Source organism: Staurois parvus, unplaced genomic scaffold (genome assembly GCF_062004578.1).
Source record: "Staurois parvus isolate SC_StPar_1 unplaced genomic scaffold, SC_StPar_1.0 ptg000647l, whole genome shotgun sequence".
Taxonomy (NCBI): Eukaryota; Metazoa; Chordata; class Amphibia; order Anura; family Ranidae; genus Staurois; species Staurois parvus.
The window spans coordinates 722,785-729,145 of NW_028318443.1; the positions used below are offsets into that span (position 1 = coordinate 722,785).

Consider the following 6,361-nt stretch of genomic DNA (forward strand, 5'->3'; position numbering starts at 1 on the left):
CACTGTAGCTTTGCTCTGCTGCCACTGTAGTTGCTCCATTCATTCCTATGGGAAAATTTCACCACAAAAACTGCGATATTTCGTGAACGATTCGGCGAAACGTTCCACAAAGTAATAGCAATCCGATCGGGAACAATCCGCACGTTTTGGTATATTACTTGTCTATGTAGTGTAAAAACTGTGGGAGGAGTTAGCGTGTCAAATTTGTCTATAATAATAAGAATCTATATGAGAGATAACAGTAAGGGGTCTGCCATGCAAAACACCTAAAAATGAGAGGCACAGGGAACACCCATGATGCTCAGCTTCCAAGTGTCCTGGAATAGTGTCTAGGCTCAGAGAAGTTTCTATTGCCTCAGTGAGATCCTCATGTCAGTATCATTGAACTTCATTAGATGAGATCCTCATTGTCAGTAATCACTGAACTCCCCAGAGAGATCCTCATGTTGGTATCACTCCTGTCAGTAATCACTGAACATCCCTCAGAGAGATCCTCACATCAGTATCAATGAACTTCCATCAGAGAAATCCTCACCTCAGTGTCACTGAGTTGGCCCCAGAGAGATCCTTCACCTGGTGTCACTGAGCTTTCCCAACCTCTCAAACTGCTAAGTAACCTCGACTCTTTTTAAACCGCCCGAACTACCAAAATATCAACCTATGGAGAGTCAAATTTGAATTTAACATTAAAATCTTTCTTTTGCCTTGTATGTTCACTTCCAAATCTATCTGGCTCTATAAACCATCTAAAAACACAAATAATTCAGATTTGATCAACCCTGAGATGGCAAAACCCATTTCCCAGAATCCTTTGCAAAGATATGCAAATGAGCAGGTTCAGCCAGTAACATTCAAATCATACCTCTGCTGATAACTGTCACCAGTGTGCCTATGAGAGCTCTCAACTGAATTTTCATGCCGTAGCTGGACACAGGAGCTGGACCACAGCAACTGCCTGTAAAATGACAGCTTTCCTAACTACAAAGGTTGGGGGGGGGGGTTCTGCTTTAACCATTTCAATACCGTGCAATTTTACACCTTCCTGCCCAGGTCATTTTTCAGGTTTCAGCGCTCTCACACTTTGAATGACAATTGCGCGGTCATACAACACTGTACCCAAACTAAAATTTTATCATTTTCTTCACACAACTAGAGCTTTCTTTTGGTGGTATTTAATCACCGCTGGGGTTTTTATTTTTTGCTAAATTAACAAAAAAAGACCAGAAATTTTGAAAAAAAAACCACATTTTTCTTTGTTTCTGTTATAAAAGTTTACAAATAAATAATTGTTCTTCATAAATTTAGGCCGAGATGTATTCTGCTACATGTCTTTGGTGAAAATAACCCAAATTAGGATGTATTATTTAGTTTGTAGGAAAGTTATAGAGTTCACAAACTATGGGATAGATCTGAATATTGATCAATCCTGAAGTACTGACGGCCAATCTAATGTCTTGAGGTCCAAGAATGTCAGAACAGTACAGATATCCCCCAAATGTCAGGACAGTACAAATATCCCCCAAATGTCAGAACAGTACAGATATCCCCCAAATTACCCCTTTTTGCAGAGTAGACAGTCCGACGTACTTCATAAGAGTCATGGCGAGTTTTTTGAAGTTGTATTTTTTTGTCATAATTTTTCGGAAAATTAAAAAATTAAAAAAATTATTTTCACTATTTTTTTTTTTACATACTGTCACCAGTGCAGTACAGCGTCATCATATAACTGGCATGGCGGTGAACAGCGACACTGACTGGTGACAGTATGAAAAAAATATATATATTTTTTATTTTTTTTTTTTAATTTTTTTTATTATATTTAATTTTTTATTACATTTTTTAAAATTTATTTTAAGATTTTTTTTTTCATATTTTACTATGACCAAAATAGTACAATGTTACCATAGTAACATTGTACTACTTTGGGGAAGTGATCAGTATTTTTTTTTTTTTTTTTACACAATTTGCTTATAGCAAAGAATTACTTTGATATAAGCAAGCATTTACCTGAATGACATCGATTCATTCAGGTTTTTTTTTTTTTTTTTTTTTTTGTGCTTAGCTGTGATTTGGTCACAGCTAATCACATGACATGTGCATGTGATTAGCTGTGACCATTCACAGCTAGGCACTAGTATACAATGGATGGCATCATGAATGAAGCCATCCATTGTATACAACTGTCATGTGACCTGCTGTGATTGGTCACAGCAGGTCACATGGTACCGGCAACGGGAGCCGGTACTCGGATCTGTCATCGGCCGTGTCCGAGGTACACGGGCGGTGACAGATCGCACTGCTGCGCCGCTCTGCATTAGTGCAAACCGCGCATGTGCGGGAGCACGCCAAATGGCAGCACCCGGAATACAGGAGCACATTGGAAGCGGCCAAACGGCCATTGGCCGGGCGGCTAATGGTTAACAAAGCCTTCATTTCCCTTCATGTAATCCTCCCAGCACTTTGTTACATGGCAATGTAAGTGTCTGCTGTCATCTCAGGAAGTAGCTGGTGCCGCCTCTCCATATATACAAGTATAGAATCCAAATTCAAGAAACCTCAAGGTGGTAATGTTGTGTTATTACCCTCTCACCTACAGGTCACTTCTACCCCCTTCCTGCCTACAGGGCACCTTTACCCCCTTCCTGCCTACAGGGCACTTCTACCCCCTTCCTGCCTACCGGGCACTTCTACCTCCTTCCTGCCTACAGGGCACCTATACCCCCTTCCTGCCTACCGGGCACTTCTACCCCCTTCCTGCCTACAGGGCACTTCTACCTCCTTCCTGCCTACAGGGCGCTTCTACCCCCTTCCTGCCTACAGGGCGCTTCTACCCCCTTCCTGCCTACAGGGCGCTTCTACCCCCTTCCTGCCTACAGGGCGCTTCTACCCCCTTCCTGCCTACAGGGCGCTTCTACCCCCTTCCTGCCTACAGGGCGCTTCTACCCCCTTCCTGCCTACAGGGCGCTTCTACCCCCTTCCTGCCTACAGGGCGCTTCTACCCCCTTCCTGCCTACAGGGCGCTTCTACCCCCTTCCTGCCCACCGGGCACTTCTACCCCCTTCCTGCCTACAGGACACTTCTACCCCCTTCCTGCCTACAGGGCACTTCTACCCCCTTCCTGCCCAGGCCAATTTCCAGCTTTCAGCGCTGTTGCACTTTGAATGACAATTGCGCAGTCATGCAACACTGTACCCATATGAAATTTTTATCATTTTTTTGTGACAAACAGAGCTTTATTTTGGTGGTATTTAATCACCTCTGGATTTTTTATTTTTTCTTAAACAAACCAAAAACCACTGAAAATTTTGAAAAAAAAAATGTTTTTTCTTAGTTTTTGTTATAAAATTTTGTAAATAAGTGATTTTTCTCCTTCACTGATGGGCACTAATGAGGCTGCAGTGATGGCCACTGATCAGCTGCACTGATGGGCACTGATGAGGAGGCACTGGTAGGTGGCACTGATGGGCATTGACAGGCATCACTGATGGGCGCTGAAAGGCAGCACTGATATATGGCACTAATAGGCGGCACTGACTGGCACTGATAGGCTGCACTGATGCACACTGATAGGCAGCACTGACTGGCACTGATAGGTGGCACTAACTGGCACTGATTGGCATTGATAGGTGGCACTGACTGGCACTGATGGGTGACACTGAAAGGCAGCTCAGATAGGCACTGATATGTGGCATTGATGTGCACTGGTAGGCACTGATGTGGCACTGATGGACACTGGCACAAGGCACTGATGAGCACTGACATAAGGCACTGATGGACACTGACAGGTGGCACTGCTGGGGCTACACTGATCATCAGTGCCCTGATGATCAGTGTACATGTCCCCTCTGAGTAAAGCCGATTATCGGCTCTCCTCTCCTCTGTCAGCGTGACAGCTCATGAGGAGAGAAATGCAGAGAACCGGCATTTCCCTGTTTACATGTGATCAGCAGTGATTGGACACAGCTGATCACATGACCGAGCTGACATCTTCGGATCTTTCCGTGATCGGTGATCTGCTGTGTCCGAGGGACACAGCACACCGCCGATCGCCACGCTGCGCCCTCCCTGACCCACGCATGCGCAGTGAGAATGGGAGGACGTCCTCCCAGAACGAGAGAACCGCCTTGCGCCCGTCATATTACTATATGGTGGGCAGGAGGTGGTTAATATGGGTTTGGATTTTTCCAAATTCTAACCGTTATGTTGGTCATTCACAGTTTGAATTTCGGGAAATTCCTGCCTAATGGGTTGAACTTTGGGATAAGCAGACATTTAGATTTACTAAAACTAGAGCACTTACAATCTGGTGCAGCTGTGCATGGCAGCCAATCAGCTTCTAACTTCAGCTTGTTCAGTTAAGCTTTGATAATAAGGCTCCATGTACACGGGACGTTTGGGAAACTCTTCTGAATGATGGAAACTGACTGCTGGAAAACGTAGGTTAAAAAACGTCTGTTAGCTGCGTTTGCATACCGCGTTGATGCGCGTTTGCATTTAGAAGATTTTTTTAAGATATCTTCAGGAGACCTTCCAAAATGCCCAGAATGCACTGAAAAATAGTAAAAATTAACTATTTCAGACATTTTAGGAGAAATAGAGCAGAAGCAGAGAGAGCAGTATGTGTAGAGATGACCTGTCTTTTCTGGTTGTATTCACTATGGATCCCATCATGAGCATAATGCGGCGCGTTCTACCATTGTTTCCTTCACGCCAAACCTGGAACTGACTGCGCTGGTGTACCGGGTCCATTTGAATACATGGAAAACACTTTGCGTGCATTTCTGATGATGAAAAAAGGCTTTGGACAGCATTTGGTCATGGAACAGTTAAAAAAACGCTTCTAAACGCAGACGAGGTTAAATGCGTTTACACACGTTTACAAGTATTTGGCATTTGAAATGCTGATAAAATCTTTTTTTTTTTTTTTTTTAAAGTCCGCAAACGTGCAAACTACAACGAAAAACCCGTAAGTGTTTCACAAAAAAGTGCAAGTGCAAAAACACCACACAAAAAGTGCACTTAGGGGTGTGCTTTGTCCTACCCCCGAAGGGGTTGGACCACTACCCTGATCCCCCGGGGCACGAAGCTCCTGACAGGGACAAGGTTCCCATCTGGTCCTCCTGGCCAAAAGGCCCTGGTGGACCACCATTCCTTATGCCCAGCCGAAGCCGGACATCCAGTACTAGGCCAGGGGGTTCTCCCGAAGAGAAAACCCCCTAGGGACAGGGGAGGAAGGAACCAAAAGGCCACACATCCTCCCCCTAGACTTCAGGGCAGGCCCGAGGACCCACACCCTCCATCCTGTGAGAAAAACACACATAAGTAAAAGTGACAAACGTGGGGTGAGAAAAATAAATAAATAATTAAATAATCTATAAAAATAATAAAAAAGTGTCGTGCCCAAATTGTGCACTGACCAGGCCCTGAGGCCTGTAGCAAAAAAATTGCCCAGGACTTGGCCAAAAGGCCCGGTCCTAGAGGCGCAGTGCAAAAAGTGTTTTAAACGCGGTGACCATGTGCTCATTCACAACGTGGGGTCCCACACCCAAGTGCTACTCAGAGCACCCCTGAGGCGACTACTCAGGGGGCTCCGTGTTTGCGGACTTTCTGCCTCCTCAGCCCCTGGCCAGACCAAGGTAGATCCGTCCAAATCAGGAGGTACTGGGTCTTTCCAGTTTTCTCGGAGGAATTACTCCCAGGGCCCCAGCTTAACTCGTGGCGCTCCCCGGTTTCTGTCCCTCCGGTACTAGCCTTCCGGACCCCCATCATACCAGTGAGGGTACTATACAACAGCCATCCCCGCAAAGCTAGAATGGCCGGGAGCACCCCCACTGGACACTGATAAGAACAGATACTACACTTGATCTTAGCCAAAAGGCCGAGAAGCGATAAAATCTACTCCTGAACGCAAGTTTGGTGCATTCCAAAAAAACAACTGTAAACTCACCTGCCTGTAAACAACACAGTGTACACGGACACATAGGAGAACATTAGGGAGAGTTCAGGGGCTGCTGAAAAAAATGCAGAACAGTTCCTAAACGTGCGTTTATCAGCTGCAGTGTACATGAGCCCTAAAACCTGGAAGCTGATTGGTTACTATGCAGAGCTGCACCAGATTTTGCACTCTCCAGTTTTAGTAAATAGCCCCATTGTCCACAGGAGCCATGCAATTGTTATTTGAATCTTGGTGTGCAAAGGCATTGGGTGCCTCAGAGTAGATTTACATCTTGTATGGCTAGGAATAGATTTATATGAGTTTTTGGTACTTGGAGTTCAGCTTTAGTCCTCCTACACACGGGATGTTCTTACAGCGGCTGTTATTGGCATTTGACATTTTTTTCTACAGCCAGTAAACCCCCCC

General features: G+C 45.0%; 1 pseudogene; it reads right to left on the bottom strand.

Moving 5' to 3' along the window:
* Window positions 1-5,774: 5,774 nt before the first annotated feature.
* Window positions 5,775-5,890, bottom strand: LOC149448938 (U2 spliceosomal RNA; annotated as a pseudogene).
* Window positions 5,891-6,361: the final 471 nt, after the last annotated feature.